Below are 25,953 nucleotides of genomic sequence, written 5' to 3' on the forward strand. Positions count from 1 at the left end.
TGGATTTCACACTGTGGCTCTGAAGCTGTTGACTGTCCTGAAGGGACTCTGTGAACCACAGCTACTACAACATGGACACTGGGTTGATCAACCAATATATATATATATATATATATATATATATATATATATATATATATATATATATATATATATCACCCAATATGTAATTAGTCGATATTAATCATTTAGAAACAACAAAATCCCTCATGTCTGGGACACAGCAGATTAAAAATTGTCAATGATGATCTAGACACTTATAAAATCATGATTCAGTCAAAATTTGATTTTAACTTGAGACAGTGAAATGCTTGTTCGTTCTCTATAGTAGAAATGAATTATAATACTCTTGTTTTGTCAAAAGGCTTTATTTTTATTTTTTTAAAATTATATGAATATGGGTTTGTGAATGTGAGCACAATGCCCCACAGAAGCCAAAGGTCCCTTGGGATTGTAGTTAAGGGTGGGTGTGAGCCATCTGACATTGAACTCAGGACCTTTGGAAGAGCAGCAAGTCCTCTTGACAATTGAGTCATTTCCCCAGCCCCACATTGTGCTCTGTTCTCAACCTCCCTGCCTCCCCGTCGCTTCCTCCCCCACATCTGTGTGTGTGTGTGTGTGTGTGTGTGTGTGTGTGTGTGTGTGGAGAGAGAGAGAGAGAGAGAGAGAGAGAGAGAGAGAGAGAGAGAGAGAGAAGTAGTCAAAAGACACATCTCTTCTTGGCTGTTGGAACTTCTTTATAGAAAAACTATGGGATTATAGGAATTGCAAATCAACTTTTAAAAAGACACTTCCAACATTTTCCAACCCTAGCCCACATCTTGGTCTTCCACACTGTGCCACTAGCTTCTTGTATATACAATTATCCACCTATTCAGTTTCATCTTTCACTCATTTATAGACTGCTCAATTAACATTTTGGACACAAGCTATACAACTTCCAAAGAATTTTGGACATCCGGTAACAACTCACGCTCAGCATACAATCAAAGTTCTTAGAATAGAAATGCAGACAGCACCTGAGTCTGAGTGTGTGTTCAACAGAAAGGAGAATTCCTGTTAGGCAAGCACATGCTTGTAGGTAAAACATTTTTAAACCAATTTATTTGGTAAGTACTAAAGTCATCAACTTATGTGTAAACTTTGAAAGTCTTAAGTTGTTGGCAGCATGGTCAGACTTACTAGGGCAGAACTCAATCCATTCATTGTTCAACCTTCTGACAAAAGTGGCTGATTACTTTGTGATTCAATGAGGACAGGCAAAGTAGGAGAGCAATAAAATAAAAACCTTCTAGAGACATTCAATCCTCAGCACCAAAGAGGGAGAGGTAAGAAAGGAAGGATGGAGAGAAGGAGAGAATCTAAGAACTGAGGTATTTTAACAATCCTTGAGAAAAATAAAATAAAATACTGATTGTTTCACCAAAGTAACATGAAATTACAGATAAAATACATGCTAGCATGCTTATTTAACATTTCAATAGTGTTCAGACCGGTTTTTGAAATGTGAGTGTGGCTTTCAAAGGAGGGCAACCATCTGAGGTCAGTTCACTCCTTGTACCACGTGACCCCAGAATTAGAACTTATTTACCATACTTAATGACAAGTACCTTTACGTGCTGAGCCGCGCCATCACCATCCCATGACCTGTTCCTAAAATTGTATTATTTTTATGTTTTAGTTTCTTATAGGACTATAGAAATTGGCTGCTTGCAAATATTTTTACATCAGCATACCTAATAGGCAACTTGAAAGGTGGTCTTCTCAGCAAAAGTATTCCTTAGTGGAGAAAAAAATGTTAAATCAAACTTGAAAATGATTAAAGCACAAACATTACCAGAAATATTTTAATGACTACTTCAGCTACAACCAAATGTACAAAATAAGTAAGGCCTGCTATAGCCTGCTATGCTACACTTTAGTATGAGGTTCTGATTTTCAGTTACTCAGAATCTACAATTAGATTAACCATGCTATATTTCAGCCATGACATTTTCATTATTTCTTTGCCAACACCCAATTTATGTCCATCCAGATGAGAGGGCATACACGCCCTACCCCGTCCACATTATATATGTTGGTAAACTCAAAAACACAGAAATCACGTTAGTAGTGGGTCTTTGATCACATCCCTGTAAATCAGATCTCACAAACAGAGGACTCATGTAGAGATTGGCCAATAACCAACATGCTCACTGTCAAATTAACTGTTCCCATCTGAGGTGATAAATGGCAGGTCCGTAACTCCAAGCCGGAGGGTATGAAAAATGGCTCCTTGACATCTGCTCTTAACATCTGGCTTTGCAATCTATGTGCCCATGTAAATGAAACATGCAATCCATTTTGCCCATCAAATACTAGCTTCTGTGATAATTTGTGTCTGGGTTATACACTCCTGTAGCATCCACTACATGAAAGGATTTACTGTTAGACTGATAAAGGCCAAGTATTCAGGATCAGATAGGCTTTACCCTCAGCCTCTATGCAGCAAATAATTCACAACCACCAGCCCTGGCACAATATTCATACAAACATTCTTCCGTGCACACACATATACATATTCCCTCAAAGGGTTCCGTGTAGGAAGGCTCCTTTAAACCAGCTACAGATTTATTTTGAAAGGGCCTAGTAAGAGACTTTTCTGTGACATTTTTCAAGCTCAGTGTGAAACAAATATTAGTTATGAGTGCATACTGATTGTCTTTGCTACAGTAGCTTTTACAATTGGGATATTAACACAACATAGAGACCTATGCAAAGAAGAAGCAAGTTAAACAATGCTTTGAACACAAATGCAGTGGTATCTAGTATGCTTGCACTAGGAATACTCCTTGAACATGGAGGCAGCACTTCAGGAACTCAAAACAGCACTTACTTCATATGGGACATGAGTAAAGGAGCAATACACCTAGATGTAGTTTGTATAATATTTTAAGTGATTCAAAGGGTTGTTTTATTTATCTGTGGTTTTGAATAACAGCTTGTATATACTTTGCAGATAGACCATGAGACTTTCAGAGTAAACCTTGCCAAACAATAACTTTTAATCTAAGAGAGGGTTGCAAGAACAGTAGATGGGGTGACACTGCCAATAGCACGGCATCTTTGTTAGCATCTGTCAGTAGAATGAAGTGATTCTGGAGTCAAGAACTTGTAGAATGAAGAGCTTTCCAATCCACACACCCACACATTAGAGATTACAGGACATGTGGTCTGAAGAAACTGCTGCCAGCAAGAGCAAGCTCAAGGTCTAAGGAAACACACTAGGTGAGCACCCAGCATCACGCAACTCTAATGAGAGGGCATAGGACACTTCTAACAGAACCGGCTCCTAAGGGAAAAGGGAAGAAGTTAGGCAGGATGCAAACAGTGTGTCCTAGGTATAGGATGAGGAAAAAATATAGCATTGATTGGAAAGAAGCAAACTGAAGTGGGCTTGGATGAACTGTCTTATGTAAAGAGGAAGTGTTATGATATGAGCTAGGGCAGGAGGAGAAAGAAGAAGAGCATAGAAAACTGTGCAGGGCCTAGAGAGGGAACAGTGTGGCCGCTCAGGGAATGTTGTACAGAGAGGTATGGACTCAAGACAAATACAGGCCGGAAAAAAACTACAAGTACAAATCACTGTCCAGATTTAACATAGAATTTAAATTACTCAAAGAACTAATATTATTTCGTTGTATTTATTTTTGTTTTATGATTCTGTTGTATATTTTGAAATAGAGTTTCATTAGGTACCCAAGACCTGGGCTACATAGATCAAGATTGCCTTAAACTCACATAATAAATTTAGGTGTGTGTGTGTGTGTGTGTGTGTGTGTGTGTGTGTGTGTGTGCTGATACACCCACAGAGGTCACAGGAGGAGGTCAGATGTTCTGTGTTGTCACCGTCTATCTTACTGCCTAAGGACAAGGTCTCTTACTAAAGCTGGAGCAGGGCTGACAGTCAGAAAGCCCCAGTCACCTTCCTGTACCCCCGCTGGTGTAACCGTATATGATTAACAAATTTTACATGCAGTATTCCTCAGAATTTAAACCGAATACATTGTTATAGAAGAAGAAAGTAGTTTATTATGAGTATATATTTTTTATCTAAAATGCTTATTTATCATTAATTTTTTCTTAGAATGGACCAAAAAAATGGAAGAAAAGAACATTGGAACCAATACAATTAAGATAAAGAAGTCCATGTAGCCTAATGCAGTGAACATTCATTTCTACTTATAAATTTGCACCTAGTTGAACATGTATTCACAACATTACCTAGTAGCTTAATTCATATAATTATGCCGGTTTAACCCTAACAGAAAGATCACTGTATATTTTTAGGGTCATTAAATTTTATACACCTAATTTTTTCTTTTGTGTGAGTACTATTTTGTCTGGATGCAGTGTGTCATGGTGCAAGTGTGGAGATCACAGATAACTTGAAGGCTGTAGAAATATGATATTAGGAAGGGTCTTTCCTAGTACCCACCCTATCTCCCAAATAATTGACAACAGAGCCCTATTAGATTTATTCAACAAACGTTAAGCACTATAATTGGGCAAATATTCATCTATTTTAACCCAATTATGCTAGCCTGGCTACCTCCAAGGCATGCTCCCTCTAACTTGCCTTGGTAACTTCTGCTTCTGTCTTCTGCTGCTTGGAATCTCTGTCTTCATGGTGAACTCATGCTCATGGCCATGTCTTTCTCTCTCCTCATCTTTCTTCTCCCTCCTCTATCTACTCCAGACTGGGAACACAAATCCCACCTGCTCTCTCCTCTTCTCTGTCATTGGTTCATAAGCTTCTTTATTAAGCACTTAGAGATAACTGGTTATACAACATTGAACCTGGAGAGTCTTCATATAAACGACAATGCCCAGGTCTGGACTGCAATCAGATCTCAGGGCATCTCAGAAGTCAGTGTCTGAATGCACAGTGCACAAGACACCCCCCCCAACCCCAACAGAAGGTTATCTCCCTCCTCCGATAGTGTGGGTCTTAGAGATCAAATACAGGTCACAGTGTCCCTTCCCACAAAGACACCTCATTAGCTCTTGTTGTAATTCTTAATAATGTGGTTTTTGAACCCTAACTTTCCTCCATAATTTCCCTCCCTAGCTATGAACAGGATGTTGCCATTCTCTCCAAACTGAAATGTTAAATTTTTCATTCTTAAATGTCACATATTTTAACCACTGTTTGGGCCGAAGTCAAGAAGCTTTGGACATAATAAAGTTCAGTACAAGTGCATCCTTATCAGCAATGTCTGACAAAAACATGATTCACGCAGACAGGGAATATGGGATCCTACCTTTATTTGTAAGGGCTGTTAAACATGATATCTGTGACTTTAATATTTAGGGAACAGGATTTAATCAACATGAAAATTCAGCCTAAGGTGCTTTTTTAAAAAATGTCATTGTGAAACTCATTGTCTAGAGAGTCTATGGCGCTGAAGAGCCAATACTGCTAGCCATGGCAGCAGTAGAGAAGCAAAGTCCTTGGCGATCTGCAACCTTATGAGTGGAGCACGGCTGACCACCTACCACAGCACACTGCCCTTGAAACTTCAAAGATGAACTTCACAGGGAAACAGAAACACATGAAATAAAGGAAAAAATAAGATAAAATGCTTTCAAGGCTGCAGCCTGTCATGTGGCTTTTATGCTTGAGAAGAATATTCTACATAGAGAGACAGGCTCTGTATTTCAAAATAAGATACTTTTTATCTCGCCTGAGCACATGTTTAGATCACAAATGCCAATGGATATCCTGGATGCTTTAACTACCAGAAATACAAATAAAAGAATCCAGAAGTGAGTAAATACTTCCACGGCCTTTTTCATTATAATAAGCCTTATAAGCTTTACTTTTTTTGCACATTTATGGTCTAGTTGTATTGGTATAAAAAATGATTATGAGGTCAGTGTTTATACTTTTAAAAGAAGCAAATAGTCACACTCCTTCATATAAAATAGATCAATTCACCATTTATTGACTAATGTTTATTTTATTTATCAGTGTTTTATGTAAACCATAAAAATAGCTTTTACAGTTGGTACATGGGTACGACTCTTTTGTGGAGGGATGGAAAAAAATATCAACTCTCAGGATATCAGTAAAGAACTATCTATGTAAGGATGATAAACAAAGCAGGCACAGTGAAAACACATTGTCATCTTATCTCACTCGTCACTAAGTGACTACTTCAGAACAGCACTTAACACTACCAAAATGCATCAAAGTTACATGCTTCCTGCCTCTTTTTCCTTTCTCCTTCATATAAAGATTTGTTCTGGCATGTTCAGGACAGCATAAAAGCACTTTGTTTCAGCTTGGTTTGTTTTCATCTATCCACTGAGTGTAAAGGAGGGCCTAAGATTTCTATGTGTGTCAAAGATCATTTCTAAAGCTGCAGTCCATCTGTATATGGCTTAGTAATAAGTTCTGATTGTACAATACTTCTGACCTCCATGCCCACATGAACAGGATACTTCCTGTGCATTTCTCAGCTGACAAGTAACTTACTAAAGAAACAGGATGTTACATCGGTGGTACCAGAGATGACTTCTGATAACAGAGACACCAATAAGAGAAGAAAGATTTTAGTTATTTCTCTGTCAAAGATGAACAACACATGTCAAATAACTGTAAGATAATTTTAGCTATTCATGAATACATATATAGTTCTACTGTAAGATATATCATATATATAAAATATATGTTTTCTATATTATATAAACATTATAAATCTATATAATTATATATAATATAGTATAATAATATATAATGTAGACTAATATATAATGTGTTATATATAATACATTATATATTGTGCATTATACAACAAGCATCAAATATCATATACCATATATTATTATATAGTAGTCTAGAAGACAAATTGAATATCACTGAAGTCTTAAAAAAATAATCTGTTTAAGAGGTTGGGACAACAGTCAAAGCTATTGCTGTGCAAGTGTGATGATTAAGTTTGACCTTCTGAACTCATGTTAGTGAAGTAAATGAACAGGATGAAGAAGCAGGGGATGGTCCTGCACTTGCAGTTTCAGCAGGGGAGGCACAGGTAGGCAGATCTTTAGGGCCCAGTGAGCAGCCAGCCTAACCAAATCAGCCAGTTTCAGGCCAATGAGAAGTTCACATCAGAAAACAAGGTGGACAGTGGCTCAGGTGATCCCCTGGCCTACATGTACACACACACACACACACACACACACACATACACATACACACGTGAACACACACACATGCACACATGCACACACACTACTACTACTACTACTACTACTACTACTAATAATAATAATAATAATAATAATAATAATAATAATAATAATAACCCTGTTTAATTTAATGCCATAACTGTACATAATTGTAAAATCACTGTTGTATAAAAAATAAGTTATTTCCAAGCCAGTGTACTATTCTGGGCTGCCACCACCTACTCTCCACACAGCTACACTCTTAGAATGTGATCTGAGATCACTTGTAAGATGCTTCTGAAAATCAAAATTATCTTTCTTATTTTAAAACTAGTGATAAAGTTTCATAAGAATTCTCAATAATAAGATCTAGATGCAGTGAAAAAAAATACTAGTTTGCCAGAGAAAATAAGAGAGACAAAATCTGGAAACATTATCAATGAAGAAAATTAAGTCTGGGGGAATAAAATGAAATATAGTAAATTGATATGAATTGGATTATTTTGCATTTCTCACTTATGATATTTAACTTTAATTAAAATAAGCTGTAAATATGTTATTAAAATATCACTCATAATGCAAGTATCTAAAAATATGCCTTTAACCTTTTACAATCTCATCATTGTTGAATTTCATCTTGTGACCATTTTCTTCAAATCTGTTATATAAATAATTATTTCAGGGGGAAAAAATCTCATGAAATGTTTTCATTGTTTTAATTTTTAATACTTATTTCATTGCTCTGGGCCAGAAGAAGAGATCGGATGCCCAGGATCTGCAGTTATATGCAGTTGAGTGGCACCTGATGAAGGTACTAGAAACTGAACTAGGGTCCTCTGCAAGAACAGCAAATGCTCCTAACTATGGAGTCAACTCTCCAGTCCCAAGAATGAGAATTGTAAGTGTGTATGTGTGTGTGCATGTATGTGTGTGTGTGTGTGTGTGTGTGTGTGTGTGCATGTGAGCATGCATGCATGTGCTTATCATTCGATCATAAACGTCAATTGAAAATTCCATCCTCCTATTTACTCTGGAGTGATGCCCATTTTCATGTCTGGTTGTTTCTTCCACTGTAGCTAAAGCTACGATGCCAATTGGCTCCACGGTTGCTCCCCCTAACTATGCCTCGGGCGACTCTGAGTATCCAGTCCTCACAGCAGGGCTTTGCGGAACCTCAAGCCCCTTCCCCCAGAATTTTTAGAATCACTGTATGCTCCAGTTCTACTTCCTCTCCTCTTTGAACAATTTAGCTCCTGGGATGAAAATGCAAATGATGTCACAAGTATGCAAAGGGAAGCCCACTGAAACTGGCCTCTGACCTTTGATTTGATCAGATATGAGTGTCTCATCCTACTGTGATGAGACAAATCTTTCCACTGTCTTCCTGAGAGCTTGAGTCACCCAACCTGTAACGACCAGGTATTTTGTATTAAAATATAAACAAACAAAAAGATACTTTCTTGGTTGGCTTCAGAGATGTGCCAACAAGTTATCCAAACACTAAGCAGTTTCACACCTGACCCAATAAATGTAGGCACATTTACATATGTTTGTCCAGAATGTATGTCCACCTTATGACAGCACTGATTGGTGTTTTTACATCTCAGGAACTTCCATAGACTTGTGTTTAAGTCACTGTCTTCCAATGACTTCTAAGATATAAAGGGTTAACTAGGGCATGGCGATCAAGTAGCATCTGCCTGTGTTGTCTGTTCTCTGTGGTAACATGTTCACAGTCTCTGGACTAGGGCGCAGACATCTTTGGAAGGACATTTCACCTTCCATGTTTTCTAAAGAAACAGAAGAGTAATTCATGGCTAAACAAACTAAAGGGATCATAAAAGATTCCAGAATATTTTTGTCATATCTGCTATAATATAGTACTGTATATGAGGCATACTAATTGTAATTTGTCTCATTCCTTCTTAAGTTGTACATTTATTCCTTGTCCTAATGTAAAATTGGGAGGAATACAGTTCTTAAAATTAGACACTTTTAAATGGATTGAAGAAAATTATCATGATATGAAAGGCAATGATGTTCAAATTTTGCCAGAAGAAACATGTTCAACACACTTCCTGGATAAATATGCCTTAAACATATGTATTCACAGAAAAAAAGAAAAACACTCTTATTCAAAATCCTTTGCATAGGTAAATGTAAAAAAAAAAATAAGAAATGTGATCAACAAAAATAGTTGAATGGAAATGATATTTTTAAAAGACTATGTAGCCTAAACAAAGAGGAAATATTGTGAAACTCAGAAGTTGGAGAAAATACGATTAAAATGTGGGAAATCATCCTTAGCCTCCTTCCTTTGGCTTTTGAAAAGACGTCTGTTCAAGATGCATGAACTGGTGCCAAACAAAAACAGGAAGAGCAATGGAAATCACCCAGACTTTCCTTTTTCATGACAGCTCACAGAGCTGATAAAAGTAACTACGCAAACAAGGCCAGCCCAGAAAGGCAGAAAACCAAGGCTGAGCTGGACTTCTTTTGATCTACCCAAACTAAATTCCCTGTTCTTGTTTAATATCTAGTGAAAACTGACATGGAACAAAATTTTGGCATCTGTTTATTTCCTAAGGACATTTTGCTAAAGGCCAAATAGTAAATGCTTAATTCTTGCACTTCAGCACTAAAGGAAATATTGACAACCGTGAATCTTTCCTCAGCAATACTTACTCCACAGCAGAAGAGTGTGTTCCCATAAACTCAGGGTGAAAAGCCATGCTAATCACTGTATACTTTGAAGTATAAAATGTGCCAAAAATGAGAATATTGACACTATCTGACATGACTTCAAACAGCAAGCTGAATTTGTAGTACACTAAAAACATGCTTATACGTGTAGATGGAAGGAGGAGAAAATTTCTAGAAACAATTGTTTTGTTTCTGTTCAAGTTAAGACCAGCGAAGTTCTATCTGCTGCATCTTGACTCTCCATGAGTGAGCACAGAGGAGGAGCCTCTCCTCTAAGACTCAAATGCAAAAATGAATATGGAAACACTTAAAAAAGGACCCATGCAGCTGGAGCCGCTCACTCATTACCTTATAAACATAGGCCATCAAAGTGTTTATTGATAGTTAACATAAAGATTACAGGTCAGTAATTATTATTAGGGGTTTGTTAACTATTTCTTGCCTTCATAGAGCAATAGAATAGCTACATTATCCATGTGTATAGTGTGTGTGTATGTGTGTGTGTGTGTGTGTGTGTGTGTGTGTGTGTTGTGCATTTTTCAAATGTTAAGTGACAAAATCTATTAGTCACGGGGAAGTGTACCAGTGGCTTCTCTAGAAGTGCTTATTAATACTGCAGAGCCCTCCAATACAGTGGATGAATTTCTCCTGGAATAAATGTCTTTTCTTGGTATAGGAAACTCACGACTTTCTTGCCATGGCTGTTCTATATGACTGTGACTGTGGAACCATCTAACTCACAGAGATTATTGCTGGCCCCCTCCACTCACGGAACTCTGAATGAGAGTCTGAGAAACTGTTTCCTCCCTAGACAGAAGCCTCTGGCTCTCTATCTTGAGACTGGCCATCCAGGCCCAACCAGATAAGGTGAGCCCTCCAGCCAGCCACAGCTGGAGTTATCTCTGATTACACAGTTTTATGAGGGGCTTTTCTGACCAGTAGAGACTGTATACTGACATCTGGCATCCAGCCTTCCTCAAGAAGACACTGAGCAAGATTGCTGGGTAGACTTGGGAGCCAGAAGTTTGTACAAGCATCCGACAGCACGGGTGTTCCTTTCCAGGATCACAGACACTAGACTAGGTTTGAATGTAAGCCGAAACTCCTGAGGAAATCTGTTACAGAAAGTGAAAAGAGAAGTAGATTTCCTTCATGGGGCTGCAGAAGGCTTCAGATTGCAGCAATGGAGCAACCTGGTGTACTAGGAAAACTCTGCCTGCGTTTTTGAGGTTTGGCTGCTGATAGCCATCACGTTCTCCTTCTTCCTCTTCTTCTTCTGTGCTCCCACCTGCCAAGCTGGGCAGACTCCTAGCTTCTTGCATAATCTGCACTGAAACCACTCAGTGGCCCAGACCTGGCAACTTCCACTCATGGCTGAGGCTGCAGGACTAAAACCCAAGCCAGTTCTTTTTGCCAACTCCCTTTGGATAGGCTTCAAGCTCTCTCTACCCACCCGAGAGACCGTGACTACAGAAGTGATAAAATCTCCAGCCATTTTTGTATGGATATGTATGCTGTCATTAGTCTCAGACATAAGTCAAATGTGGAGTGGGCTTCTGAAACTTCCCCACATTTTTTTTTGGAATATGTATTTAGTTTTAACTGTCAACTTGACACACCCTGAGGTCACCGGAGAGGCGAATGTAAATTGAAGGACTTCCAAGATCAGAATGTCCTAGGCAGCATGTGTGGGGAATTGTCCTAACTGAAAACAATATAGGAAGGCCTCGTCCACTGTGGGCAGCACCGTTCCCTAGCCAGGTGGGTGGTTCAGGAAATGTTTAAGAAAGCTAGCTAAGCATGAGACTGACAACGAGTCAAGAGAGCAGCTCTCGTCATCAATTCTACATCAGGCTCCTGCTCCTAAATGATAGACTGTGACCTGGGAGCCGAAATAAAATTTTTCCTCCTCTCAATTGCTTTTTGGTCAGATTTTCCTTTCTTTTAATTAATTAAGTAACTATGTCTCCTCTGCAACTGCCTCCCTCCCTCTTTCCTCCAAGTCCTTCTCCCCCCATCTCCCTCCCTCATCCACTCCTTCTCCCTCTGATATCAACTGGCTTAGACATTATCAAGATGCATCCCAGTAGGATGAGCAGGGTGAAAGCCTCCCAAAGGCAGGCAATGGGGTCAGAGACAGACCCTGCTCCCATTGGTAGGAGTCCCACATGAGGATCAAGATGCACAGCTGTTACGTAATGTGCAGAGTCTCTGTGGGCAACTCTAGGGCCAGGTTAGTTGATTCTGTGGGGGTGTTTTTGTGGTGTGTTTTTAGTCAGATTTGATCACAGCAACAGAAAGTAAACTAGACTGCCTTGTGACTAAGGGGAAGCCTCCGTGTTTTTCTAATTGATAATGACCCTCACACACTCTGCTGAAACTCTTCCATCTTCTCCTTAGTCCCATCCTTAACCCTTTTCCCCCCCTACATTCCTTGTTTGCCTCTCAAAGGTTTTGGGCATTTAACTATGCCAGGCCAGACAATACCCCATTATTGTCAGTGATGTGGTCACTCAACAAAACCTAAAACAATACTTTTGAAATGAGGGGACCAAGCCCACACATACACCTCACCTCAGCTGCCCTGCTTGCATGTGTCATAAACGGCGGCGGCAGCACTAGCTGTACCAGGTGAGTGTTAGAGCTCAGACCAAAAACCTCTTCAGAGAAAAGTCCCCAACTCTGCCTGTTCTAAGTTCCAATGCTTCTTTGGGAAAACTGTTTTAACTCCATAGCACTTCTCTTACAGTTTGTTCTAGAAGGATCCACCATCTCGTGTAACCTTGCTTGAATGCCCATCCGGATGTGAACAGCTTCATGTTGAATGGAATTCTCAGAGCTCTACACCTCCCTGGCAATTCTGTCGTTTGTTGCGGCGATTTGCATCAGACCCTTTATTCATCGAGATCTTTTTGTGTAATTCTAGTTTGCTTCAGTGTCTCCTGAGGTTGTGTTCACCTCTAAACAAAGTGTTCACTGACAGAAATTACAGTCATTACAGAATCGAGGGATGCGGATTTCCTTTCTTCTTTTGCAGATCTTGCAAATAAGTGTCTTCTATACAGAAGAAAGAGACTAAGCGGCAAGTTAACCTAGTAGGGCAAGCCTGCACAAGGCCAGGGAGAGGGAGAAGGGCGATGTGATACGAGCACGGGATTTTCCTTTAAGGGATACCTCAGCGATGCCGCAACTGCGTCAGCTACACACAGAGAGCTCCTCCCCTCCGTACTCTCCATAACAAGCCCCGCTGCAGATTTCTAGCAGATATAGATGCTTTCCCCCCTGGTTGACTCTACCCCATGGCCCTCATCTGACCCACCCCTCTTTAAAAAAAAAAACCAAAAAAGTCCGTTTGCATTTATGATTCAGAGGCAGCAGAGATTTCTGCCGAAAGCCAGACCAGCCTAGAGCCAGTAATAGGCTGTTAAGATTTAATGAGAAAAGTAAGGGAGCCATTAGAAGGTTAAAGTGGCTTGGCTGAGAGGCGGGCAGAATCCAAAGTTTAAGAGATTGGAAGTCGTCATGTCAGAAATAATTTTAAGATTTGGCTTTAAGAAATAGAATTCGTTAAATATGCTGTGGGAGGAAAATTTTCTTTTAAATCCCACGTTGTTAATTGTGTACTACAAAAGTGAAACTGAGGAGACAGTGTTTTGCCACCTGGCGAAAGCCCATTGCTCGGCACTGAGGACCATATCCGCATCTGTAGATCGCATGGGCAATAATCAGCCGGTCATAGGGGAGGTAGAGGGAATTTACCAAAATGTGCATCAGTCTTCAGGATGATTTTTGCCTCTCTCAGTGAAGGTGAAGTGAATCTAGTTTGGGAAGAAAAATATGAAACTTGAACTTTTGCCTCTAAAGCTCTCCTGTGCACTCTATGTTAAGCCAAAGAACTTGCTTTGTTTCTTTTTATTCCTCAGTTTTTAAAAATGACTTCTCTTTATTTTTTATGTGCATTGGTGTTTTGCCTGCTTGTATGTGTGTGTGAGAATGTTGGATCTCCTGGAACTGGAGTTACAGACAGTTGTGAACTGTCATGTGGGTGCTAGGAATTGAACCTGGATCCTCTGAAAGAGCAGTAAAGTGTATTTAACCACTGAGCCATCTCTCCAGCCCCTAATGCTGTCTTTTTAAATTTATTTTATGTGCATTGGTGTTTTGCCTGCATGTATGTGAGAGTGTTGGATCTTAGGGTTATGGACTATTGTTTTTAAATTATTTGTATTATCAGTATTATTAGTATTATCAGTATGACCAGCTAGCAATCAATTAAGACACAGATACTTGTTATATTTTAAAATAGCCTTAGTTAAACTGGGATGGGGCAGACACTAATCCTCTAAACTATTTCCCATAGTGGGGCAGGCATGGGATCCCTGCCTCAATCTTATGCCATCTGTTTCTTATAACTTTTATTAAGCTATCTCCCATCCATAATCCCAAATACTTGTTAATGTTCTTTATCTGGGCTGGATTCTCCATCCTGGCCAGCCATGTGCTTCTTCTCCATCTAACCCATGGCGGCCTTCCTCTCCTCTCCTCTCTTCAGGGTTTCTCTCTTTTTTCTTCATGGCAGTGTCTGTTCTCTCTCTCTCTCTCTCTCTCTCTCTCTCTCTCTCTCTCTCTCTCTCTCTCTCTCTCTCTCTCTCTCTCTCTCATCTTAGCCACACCTCGATCTCCTCTGTCCTGCCCAGGTGGGATGGATTTTTATTAATCAAAAGGAGAGTCACAGAGACAGCAAGCAGTAATTAGCATCAAAACACATCAGACCATCCCCCAACAATGGACAGTTGTAAGCTGCCACTTGGCTGCTAGGATTTTAACCCAGGTCCTCAGGAAAAGCAGCCAGCGCCCTTAACTGCTTGCTGAGCCATCTTTCCGGCCCCTGTACTTGCTTTATTTCAGTGCAACTTTTTATAGACATTCCAGACCTCAGCATTAATTTTTAACTTTTTGTGCTAGTTAATCCAATAAATTATACAATGAATATGCATCAGAGACGGTCAATGACGACGTATCGCTCAAGCAATCTGATATAGCCACAGTGTTTAATTAATATATAATTCGCTGTAGAAAATGTCCCCCCCTTTACAACACCATTTTGCAGGTTTAAACAAATCCATCTTCACATAGCCACTTCCCTGGTGGAGTCTGTGAATGCCTCTGTCACCTCACAGCTTCTTCTACAGACCACAGGACATTAGCAACGCTCTGAAGCCCTGCCTATGCCAGGCTTCCCTCTGTGGCAGTGTTTCCTTGGTCTCTAACTAGCAGAGCTCATCGGGTGAGACTGGACTTCCACATCTCTGTGCCTTTTGTAATCAGCGTTACTCTCACCCTTCCCCTCTTCCTCTCCCTCCCTTTCTTCTCCAGCCCTCATCTTCCTCCTCTGCCCCCTCCTCCGTTGACAAGGTCTGCTTTCTGTTGTGGTTTTTTTGGTTTGTTTGTTTCCTTCTTTCTTTTTTTTTTTTCTTTGCCCAAACGGCCGCTCTTATGATTTGTATTAGCAGGAAAGAAAGGCTCTACTAAACTAAGTGGCATTACCTCACAAGCAAGAATGTAACACTACATTAGTGCTTCAAAATGGGATGAAGCATGTTTAGGCTAAATTTGGACATCAGCAGTTTTAAGCTCCAAGCCTGGTGCATCTGGCTCTTTATTGTCTTGGAGAAGGCATTGGCGGATGCTTCGAGTCTTTCTCCTGGCAGCACACATCTCTAGTGAGGTTTTTATATGATTTGTTAAGAAATGCTTGGTTTCAGAAGTCATTCATTCCAGTCCCTGGGGATGTCTGTCTGCAGGAATAACTCTGCCCTCGTGCTACCTGTTAGACGAGTTGGGAAAACTTCTTCATACAGAAGCAGAACGTAAATTTAAAAAGACAGTTGGAAAACCTGTTTCTACTTTGTGCATGATAAGGGTTCAAACTCCCAGAGTTTTGTTAGCTGATAATTGCCTCTGCTTTTTGTTTTGTCTCTTGTGGGGTTTTTTAAACCTATTTTGAAAGTCAGGGATGGGGAAAGGGATGTAGAAACTGTGTTTGGAAAGAAAGAGTTCCTGTCGTTACAACCCTTAGCACGGTGATCACTGGTGATCACTCGGGTGAGGTGCTTTTCACGAACTGATGAAGTTTTATGCATTTGACAGAAAAGAGCTGCCTCCTCCTCCTCCTCACTATGGCTGAAATTCCTGCGTGAGGACGGGCACCACAGGATTGGACCAGCCACACAGGGGGTTTGAGCTACATCCATGGTCCACATTCTATACATTTTTAAATCTTATATTAAAACCAGAATCATTTACATCAGTTCCTTTTAATACTTTTTTGATTGAGAATGCCAACTCCTTCCTGCTTTAATTCAGGCACCAATCCTCCTGCTCTAAGCTAATAGTCTGCAAAATGCAAAGCCTTTCTGGCTCGTTTCTTTTTAATTTCTTCGCCCTGCCCAGCTATTCTTGGACAGAATCTCCACTCGTTTTAGCTTCAAGTAAGAGCATATAAAGCTTTGAGCCCATTTTCCCCTTAGCAGAATCCAAGTAACATCCATGGAATATTCTATGCAAATCCTCTGTAGCCATGCTTTTCCAGGCAGTGTCCATCTGAATCATCTGGTTAACTTAATGAAATGGGTTTCTGGCACCACCAACTTTTGACTCTCTCTCTCTCTCTCTCTCTCTCTCTCTCTCTCTCTCTCTCTCTCTCTCTCTCTCTCTCACACACACACACACACACACACACACACACACACACACGTATCTCCAAGATTTGCTTGTCTAACACCATGTCCCACAGCTGCTACTGAGCAAAGGACCATTCTTCAAGAATCATGAGGCTCCCAAGCTTTTCTGACAACTAATTATAGATAGTAATCTGTGATATAAAAACATTCTTTTGTGATTTTCCCCTTTCTCCAACCCAAGATGACCTTCACTGTCTCTTCCCCCACTACTGCCCTTTAAGTATATCCCAGGACTCTCTTTAAACACATTCATCACCACTCTTTTAAGCTATCTTTACATGGTAGAGACTTTTAAAAAATCTATTAATATTTTACAGACCCATCAGAAAGTCTCAAATGAGACAAGTTCCTCCAATGTTTAAAAGCAAATGACAAGAAAATGCTATTGTTTTCAGGTACCTTTAAGGAGGTACTAATGTGATATTTAAGATTTCTAACATAGAAGCTTTGGTGCCAGAGATAGCACACACTCACTGGTCTCTTTTCTGTGATCTCCAGGCAACTACCAGCAGTGAAGGCAACCTTCCTGGTTTTCCATCCAACACCATCCCCCAGGTCCTGAGGTTTCAGTATAGCTATTGCTTTAAAATATTTTATATAAAAAATTGCCCAGGTGACTCAGAGTGACATAATAGAAGCCATTGTATCTGGAGGAAAGGTGAAAATCAGAAACAGTTGCTGATATGGACCGTTATGGCCTCGTACAACCACAGTGAGTATAAAAAATAACCTTACAGCATTTCCCCTTTGCACACATCAGAATTAACACTTTAATGAAATTCCTTTGTAAATCAGGCTCTGGGGAATTTAGATGACCCTAGAATTGAGGGTCAATATTACCTGGGTGTTTTGGAAATTCAAAGCTGTATTATTAATACATATATAAAAGGTATCTTTTAAAAGTTTTCTTTTAGCATATTAGTTATCCAGAATTACAGCATCTCATACATGCATAAACCACGTGTTGTTTTTATCCTGTAATGTGTCTGTTCTAGCTATTGGAGAAGAGAATCTTTATGTAGCAAGCCAATATATTTTGTTGAAAAGTTAAAAAAAAAAAAAAAAAGAAATGGGACACTACAGTGCAATGAGCTCGGAAAATGTTGAGTAGTCTTCTCTTCCATGGAAGCTCACTGATGCCTCTGAAAAGTTCTCAAAACCAGAGGATACCATAGTGTTCCTGTTGAGAAATGCACACACACACATGCATTCTCACACACACACACACACACACACACACACACCAAGGGAGAAGAGAACAGAATGGAAAGAACAGCTTTGACAAACTAAAGAATTGACTCAGAGAAACATTACCATTAGCAAGTTCCAATGCCTGTATTGGCAAGCCTGGGAGCATAAAAGTTATGTTCTACAGAGTCCTTGGGTCTGAGACTGAGATATCTGCTGGTCTAAGTGTCAGCCTGGTAGCAGAAAGGCTTTCTACTGAAAGGAATGTCAGAGATTCAAAACTTGGGACTGAATAAGATAAACAATGCAGCCCAAAGTCAGATCATAAAAAGGCTTTTTCATCTGTTCCCATTGCGTCCACATTGTGTCCACAGGTCAACTGCCATGGGTGTGTGGACTTACTGAATCCACAAGCCACTGCCATGGGTACTGATAAGGTCCTCACTATGTCTACACATCCACTGCCACAAGTGCTACAAGGTCCACTTGCACCCACAGGTCCACTGCCACGGGTACTGCTAACTTCCTCCTGTGTTCACATATCCTTTTCCACAGATGTTCTGAGGAAGATCTCAGACCTTTTCATGGCCAGCATTTCCATCACTGATAACATCAAACCAGCATCATAAACTATCCACAGAACTGAGCAGAAGCTGAGGACGCAGAAGATTAGAAGATTACAATGTACAGCTTAGGATGGTCTCTACCTCTGTCATCATGTGGATCCTGGGCTTTGTGGCTATAATATAGCACTATCCAGCCTGAGGCAGGAGGATGGCGAGTGAGAGACTAGCCTGAGCTACCCAGTATGACTGTCTCCAATAAATCAAAACCTTAAGACATTATTACAAGTCAGTGTCCCTTGAAGGTCAAAGTAAGGAGCTTAAAAGTCTGATTTCATTTTCTAAAGTTTAAATTGTGTTTCTCAGATCATTATTTTTTGTCTAAATTCCAAGAAGAATAAATAATTTGGAAGGCAAACCTAAAATCACTTCACTATCAGTGCAAAGAGTGAAGAACACACAAACATGAGTGAGTGTGAGCACACACACGTATGTGTATGTGTGTGTAATAAAACAGATCCTTTCATTTCCACAAAATTAGAGGGCAAAAAACTGATGTCCAGGTTGTAAGATTAACAGGCACACATGCATGACACAATCCACAAGACTGCTGCTTTAGGGTTTATGTCAGTTGGAATCTACTTGAAGTTTATAACCCAAGCCAATAAATAAATAAATAAATAGATGTGTTTTTTTCCATGTGGTGAGAAGTCCATATGATTTGATACAAAATTAACACCATAAGGTAGAAAAGACCAAGCAAGGATGGAGTGAGTGGTGGGTGGGTGCCAAGTCAAGTGGGTGTTCACCTGTTTCCTAGTGTGCCCACACAGACTCATCAGACATCCGCTGTGAATCCTAGGCCAGAAGCAGCTTTGTGTTTCCATAGCTCAGGCTCAGGAAAGGAGTGTTTAAAGACACTTGGCATGTTTTCATTTGCATACTTGTTTTTCTCAGCACAATACACACAACATGTGCCCCAGGTACACGGAGTCCTCCTATTGACAGAGACCCTTTAATTGTCCCATCTGTAGCCAAAACAGCACACTGCTTTAGCCCAGACTCTTTAGCTATATGTTTTATGAGCACTTACTGAGAACCTACAATGTGCTGAATGATAGATGATGATGATGATGGTGGTGGTGGTGGTGGTGGTGGTGGTGATGGTGATGATGGTGATCATAACAAAGACAATATCTCAACCATCAATAGAAAGTTTAAACAGCACCTCGAATGTAGAGAGATGGCGTTTAGCAAAGAGTCCATCGCAAGCAGTGTGGGAAGAAGTGAGACCAGGAAATGCTTTCAAGAGGAGAAATTTCCCAAGCTGTGCTGAAATAAGGTTTATTCAAAGGAGGAGCAGACAGGGAGAAAGATAACCAGGAATTGTGGGAGCCCGGGGGCCAGTGGAATCAAAGGCACAAGTTGTACTGAACCTTCCCCAGCCACTGCTCATCATAGCAGGCAGCCAGACAAGGGATGCTCAGATGGGAGGCACATAATCATCCGGAAGAATACCCTCAGACCCATTCCAGGCCAAAGCCCCCATGTCAGTACAGCAGCACCTCATGCCCAGAGGCTCAGTTGCAAAGCACCCTGGGTACCACAGCTCTATCCATACAGGCAAGATGAGAGGAATGGATGAGGACAGACAGCCTGCTTCACCAGATTATAAATTCTTTGTATTAAAACTTATTCAATATATTTGCATTGCATTTATACAGTGCATTATGTCTCTGTATAACTTAATATGTAATTATATATTAAAATAGTAATACCTAGCTATATCAGGTTAAAGTCATGGTAACATTAATGCCACATGATCTTTTCCTTTTTCATTCAGCTATTAACAGTATGTGACACATATTACCCATTGATTACACAACTTTGAATCCAGCACAGTGGGAAGGTTTGAAGTTTTCAGTCATCAGTAAAGACTCCCAGGGTATATGTGTATCTCTAATGTGGGAAAAATGATGGCCAAGGCATGCATCTCAGACATCAGTGAAAACAAAAATTAGAGAAATATATTTAGGGCCTTGGAGGAGAGTGAATCTGGGCCTGGTAGCTGAGCACCGGATTTTCACTGAGCTCATCTGGAGCTCTGGCAAGCTTTCTGTCTCCTCAGCTCCATCAGGCAGTAGAGACCCATGCTCACCAGGTGGTGGGTGCAAGGTATTGCAGTTGAAATTGAGGATGTGTTCCCCCTTTTGGGTGATCTTTGAAATAAGCCACATCAAGAAACAGCATAGTAATTTTCTCACAGCATAAAATCCTTAACCGAAGCACCACAAAAAAAATCTTGCAAAATTGCAGAAATTTAAATGAGCAAGCAGATGTCATCAGAAGATAAATACACTCTCTTAGAGGCCTAAAGAGGAGTTAAACCAGGCTTTGGAGTCTGCACAGGAAATTTTTCTTCAAAGCAAAAGTACAAAGTTGCCAAATCAGGCACATTGAAAAACACTATATTTCAAATATACATTAAACATATAATTATACAGTAATTCAAAAATAAAATTGCCTTTCAGGGAAATTTTTTCAACAATAATAAACTTGACTAAAATCTGTCACCTAGGTCACCGTGGCTCATCTTTCGGTTGAAGAAAAATTAACCAAGAAAAAAGAAGTTAAGAAAGGTTGAATTTTAATTTATGCGAACCACCGAAGCCAAAATCAGGAATGAGGAACACAAAGTTTGAGTGTGTTCAAGACCAGACGCATTCTGTCAGTGTTCGGCGCAGCCACACTGGGGCTCAGCAACAGGACATTGCCTGTAGTCTGGTGCATCCAAACAGAAAACATTTTGCATGGGCTGGGGCAGGTGTGCATAGGGTGGGGTGGAGGTTGCTGAGTGTTTTGAGACCAGTAACTCAAACAACACAACACTGAATTTACTATTTTCATCCCTGTAATTATGTCAGTACCTGAGTTGAATTCTCAGGTAAATGTAATAAGTGGAGTCAATTTTCAAAGGAAAGAATTATCCAACACCCTTGGATTACATAGACTGTTCTTTAGACACTGTGCATTGCAATAAGCCTGGCGTTGATGTGATCTGAGCTAACTATTTTGGCAAACCCAATGGAGACCGAGGAGTAAAGTGCTGCCAGCAAACAGGACATTTGCTGAGCAGAGCATCGGTGCCCAACTCTGTCATAGCTTAAGCAGAGAGGGTGAACACAAAGCTTAGCTACTACACACCCGGGCTTTGAGAACAGCTTGTTTCTAAACATTTTAATTCTACTTTTTTATTGTCAACCAAAATAAATCACAAGTGTTAGCATAGGAACGCGCAGAGTCAGAGCTTCGCACTGGGATGACTCTGGGGCAATCACACATGTGGGGCTGTTGTCTTGTAACAGGAGACTTCCAAAGGACCTTGTAGAGGTTACTCTACACTGGCTTGTATATGGAGACATGAATACCAACAGATGTTAAATAGATGTTAGCATAGTTAGATAGGAACATATAATTAGAGATCACTGTAATGTGATCTAAAAGCGTGGTATACTAAGAACATAAACCAATAATGTGCTCACCTCTTACCACTAAGTCTCGCACAGGATCGTGTGTATACCATAACTTCACATGCCAGGCCAGGCTGGATGGATGCTGCTAACATCACTCAAGCAGGTGAGCACTGAATTTGCTTTATCCTTGCAATGCTATGATGTTACTAGTGACACAAAGTTTTCAGCATCTTAAAAAAAAAAAGTTGATACCCTATGAGCATATACAGGGGGAGGTAATCCCCCTGTCATAGACGAGGGGAGTAAGGAGAAAATGGAAGGGAGGGAGGAATGGGAGGATACAAGGGATGGGATAATCATTGCGATGTAATATGAATAAATTAATAAAATATATTTTTAAAAAAGTTATCCATGTCTGGGACCATTGGTTCATCTCTGAGGGCACTTGCTGTTCAAAGCATCTATGAAGGGGTACAGTACTTTAAGCACAGCAGAAGAATGCAAGGTCTCTGTTCACACTTAAATCTAACCCTTTAATTAAGCATTAATAGTCCTGGGCTCTGTATTCTATCTATAAAATGTTATCCTACCTGACCATAATAAAAAAATCAATAAATCTATAACAAATAACTTAGGCTCTGAAATGTAACATTCCTTGTTTAAAACAAGGAATTTAAATCAAATGTATAAGCTGCTTTTCAATGATACATAACTGGAGTATTTGGGGTCTGAATTGTAAAATGTGGCAATAAAATAGAGCATTTTGACGTTTTTGTTTTGTTTAGTTACTATTAGCACAGGATTCCAGGGCAGGGCATGCTGGCTTTCCATTTTGTCATCCTTCTGCTTCAGTCTACCCAGTGCCACCATGCCTTGATAAAAGTTCCTTTCACAAAACTTACACACTGAGATCAAGGAATTACGGAACATATTGTTTGCATTTGCATATATATGTATAATTATTTTTGTAATAAAGATGATAAAGGATTTATGGTTTTTAATAAACAGCAAGAGTCATTTTTAAATGTAGAACTTTATGTTACAAATTATCTCTTTAAAATGTAAAGTCTCTTAAATTCCCATTATATGTAAGTCTTCTAAAATTGAACTTGAGTGTAATTTGAAATAATTTACAACATTTTACTGGAAACACCATCATTTATTACTTTCCATATAAATAGACCATAAAATCTTCTCATTTAATGTTACCTTTCTGGTTTAAAATATGTGCTCATTTTTGAATTTTACCAGTGTCCAAAGAAAAATCTTTCTGTAATAATTTTATTGGCCTTCTGCATAATTCTGAAACACTCAGCAGCTTCCCTTTCCAAGAATAACACCTTGCTGCCATAGCTTTCAGCTAGGGTCCAGCTAGCCTGTGTCAACGCCAGCTTGCCTGCCTCGTCAGGTGAGCAGCGCAGGTAGACAATGACCTTTGACCCCGGAAGCCTCTCCAGGGGTAGGTGGGAACTGAAGGTCACAGAAGCTGCTTCCTATCCCTCCAGCATGGACTTGGAGATTGTTCCACATCTCTTCCGATGCTCTTCCAAGTCAGTCTCTTACGCACACTGGCTGGGAATTCATCACGTCCTTCTATGAAACTTTGCCTTCTGTTGTGTTAGGGGCTGACTCTCACATGTAGTGCTTGTACTGACACTGCTGGAAGAGAAGATAGAGACGAGATAAAACCTCAGAATTTTTTTTCCTATGCAAGTGTTAAGAGCCGTGTGTACTGGAGAAAGAGAGGGTTGACCATGTGTAACACAACAAATGTATATTCTTATCTGTAGCTGTGCTAAGACTGAAGGACTTCCTCCTCCTCCTCCCCTTCCTCCTCCTTCTCCTCTTCCTCCTCCTTCTTCCCAGGTTATCATTAAGAAAATTAGGCTTCTAGGGGACATGGTATAAAATGTGAGGCATCAGAGTACGTGAGAAAGTCATATCCCACTCTCCACTCAATTGTGGAGACTGTTCTGACCATTGGCTAGATCTGGGTAGGGGTTTAAATTTTTAACTGTATGCTCCCTTTGAGATAAACTTTCTCCTCAGGTAGTATTACTTGTGGTTTGTTTCCTAAATACTTACTGACTTATATTTAATTAAGAAACAAGAACTTTCTTTAATTGTCTGCTGTGATCTTCCCCATGATTGGAGGAAAGATTTCAAAGTTCAATATTGTGGAGTTTAATTTTCCTTTGCTGTAATAAATATCATGGAGATCTGGTGGCACTCAGAGGAAGGAAAGCAGGTTACCAAGAAGAGACTTGATACCCTATGAGTGTATATAAGGGGAGGTAATCCCCCTCAGGAACAGTCATAGGGGAGGGGAATAAGGGGGAAATGGGAGGGAGGGAAGAATGGGAGGATACAAGGGATGGGATAACCATTGAGATGTAACAAGAATAAATTAATAAAAAAAAAAGAACATGAAAAAAAAAAGAAAAAAAAAGAAAATTAGGCTTTCTTTTATTTCATTATGTTTTAATTACCTCACACATAGTGAGGTTCCAGGGGGCTTCTTCATACGCCCTAGTTTTGGTTAGCGCACCCCCATCCTCCCCTTTCCCTACCTCTCTGCACCCAGCCCTGTTTAGACTTTCAGCTCCCAGTGTCCTACCCTGTGTTCTTTATGTCACATGGACTCTACCATCTCCTAGTTATGTTTTTTCCCCTTGAATTGCAAGATCCTCCAAGTAGCTTCTTCACATTCATGCTATGTATGTTAACCCTGGTTGACCTCCCTTTGGCTCCTGCTTTCCCCACTGACGTCACTCTCTCATGAGCCTGGCCGCTTCTGCCTCCAGGCCACGCCCCCACTTCACCTGTAATCGAACACTCCTCTTTCTAGTTTCAGAGCTGCTACATGGACTCCAGAATTTGAAACTAGAAGCCGCATATGAGAAAGAGCATGAAAATTAGTCTTTAATTTTTAATTATTTTGGAATTTTCTGATGAATCAATCTATAAAATAAAAAAAAACATAATTGTGGTATAGAAAAGTATAGAAAATGGTAGTACAGAAAAGAGAGTATACTATATGCATAAATTATGCATTTATTTTTATGTAATTTGCAGTGTTTCATATTTTACTAACGCGTTAGCTTGGTCCATGTATCTATCGTGTGATTATTGACTAAAGCATAAAGGGTGGTTTTGAGAAATGTGACTCCTAAGGATTTCAGTCATATTTCTGTGATTATATTCAAGGGAACCATAGTGTACATTAAAACTTAGTTCTTCAGATTGGAGAGATGGATCAAAGGTTATGAGCACTGGCTGCTTTTCTAGAGGATCCAAGCTCCATTCCCAGGACCCACATGGTGGTTCACAACAATCTATAACTTCTGTTCCAGAAGATCTAACGTCCCCTTCTGACTTCCACAGGCACCAGGGACACATGTGGTACACAGACATATATGCAGATAGAACATTCAAAGGCATAAAATTAAATAATTTGTTTAAAAGTTATTTCTTCTTAATCCAAAGTTTTCAAAGTAATCGAGTCAATTAATTTGCATGTGTATTAGTTATATATTATAAATATACTACTTTCTTTGTAGTAGACAATTTAAGTAGCACACAGATACATGAAGAGGAGAGTAGGTTTTTTTTTATTCCCCATATTTTATTAGCCATTAACCTCAAACTAATCATGTGTTATACACATATAGTTTGCAAAATATGTTAGACTATAATTTTTATTTACCAAGAAAGTATACCAGAACTGCTAACTCATGTATCTACATTTAAACATATAACTTTCTTACTTTTTTTTTTCTTCCCCTCAGGAACAGTCATAGGGGAGGGGAATAAGGGGAAAATGGGAGGGAGGGAAGAATGGGAGGATACAAGGGATGGGATAACCATTGAGATGTAACAAGAATAAATTAATAAAGGAGAAAAAAAAGAGGAGAGTAGTTTTTGTTTCTTCAGCATGTGTATTTTATTTAGGGTGAATAAATATTTAATTCTCTTCAGCTCAAACAAAAAACTCATTAGAGATTCTGTTGACTGAATGCTCTCAGTACTGGTGACACTGTCTGAGGTACTCTAATGAAAATTTTATTTTGT

The sequence above is a fragment of the Acomys minous genome (genome assembly GCF_964271855.1).
Source record: "Acomys minous genome assembly, chromosome: 19".
NCBI classification, from domain to species: domain Eukaryota; kingdom Metazoa; phylum Chordata; class Mammalia; order Rodentia; family Muridae; genus Acomys; species Acomys minous.